The sequence below is a fragment of the Symsagittifera roscoffensis genome, chromosome 10 (genome assembly GCF_963678635.1).
Source record: "Symsagittifera roscoffensis chromosome 10, txSymRosc1.1, whole genome shotgun sequence".
NCBI lineage: Eukaryota > Metazoa > Xenacoelomorpha > Acoela > Convolutidae > Symsagittifera > Symsagittifera roscoffensis.
In genome coordinates, this window is record NC_087071.1 from 43262595 (window position 1) to 43263881 (window position 1287).

The following is a 1287-nucleotide window of genomic DNA, read 5'->3' on the forward strand; positions in this document are numbered from 1 at the left end:
TTTGAGCGGTTGATAATTGCTGTAAAACCAATCTAACCCTTCTTCATGGTGGGAATCAAAGGACAACTCTTTCGGAATGATAATTAGCTACTTCGCCACTGCTCTTCAATTTTTTAGGTTGGTACACATGGCTTATCTGCTGTCTACTCTGTCTCACTGGAATCGGATGGTTGCTCGGGTTCTTTTTAATTCCCTTCTGTTATGATGGATGCCAGGACTCTAAACACTCTTGTTCCCAGATGCGGACAACATATTGGAACGAAAGCTGCTGATTGGAAGGGAAAAAATAGAAAAAAACGATTGCACAAAGTGCGAGACAAACGCATTTATGTTTAGAGAATGACTTTGACATGATTCACAGTTGCATAGAAATATGAGTAAGAATAAATAGATCAATGAATGACTTTTCCTAAAAATCAAATTTGCTTAGGTTTGTTTATTTGAAAGAAGAAAATCATATAATTTTTCACGCGTAGATTCTGTTGGCCGTTTCCAGAAAAAAAATCGTTTCTTATAAACAATCGTTCTTTATAAAATCTATCTCTGGGAACAGAATGCATTGATTTTCCTATAAAAAATATAGAACACACTTTATATGAACGACCACAATTTAAAACTTGGAAAATAATACAGTAAAAATTCAGAAGAGAAAAACAAGTATCATCGTAGTATTTATACCAGTTAAAACTTCGCAACATCATAAGGTGATCTAAAACAAACGAGAAGGAGCCATCGTGTTAACTTATTAAAATCAATCGGTTGTTCACTACGTTATTGAGGTTATTCATTTCATAGAATTCATTTGCATTGTCAAAAGTTTAATTGTGTTTTTGTATGAGAACAGAATGCATTTCTTCCCACTAACGTTCAAGCTAGCTTAAAATTAGCGACGAGTAAAATCAAAATATTTCAAGCAGCAAAAGAGCCCGGTATAAGCTTCTATCAAAGTCAGAAGAAAACCTGGGACCCGTGACAAAGCATGACTGTGAACAAAGCAAGTTCTTAAGGTAAAGTTTGCTGGCTACTCCTTGAGGTTGATATTAAACTAACACTGGAAATCGTTCGCACACATAACTTGTTCCACAATCGTCCAGTTAATGAGTGTGTATTGGATGCCTGCATCTGGACTCATTAACCCAGTGTCAATGAACTTGATCCATGAATTCAGTGATCTAGCCCGTTTTTTTTTTTTTATAGTTCCATTTTATAATTTTTGTTTTGACCAATGAAAGTGGGAGGAATTTGTCTTCGTTTGTAGTTATATGTCTTTTTCTTACCTTTAAAAAT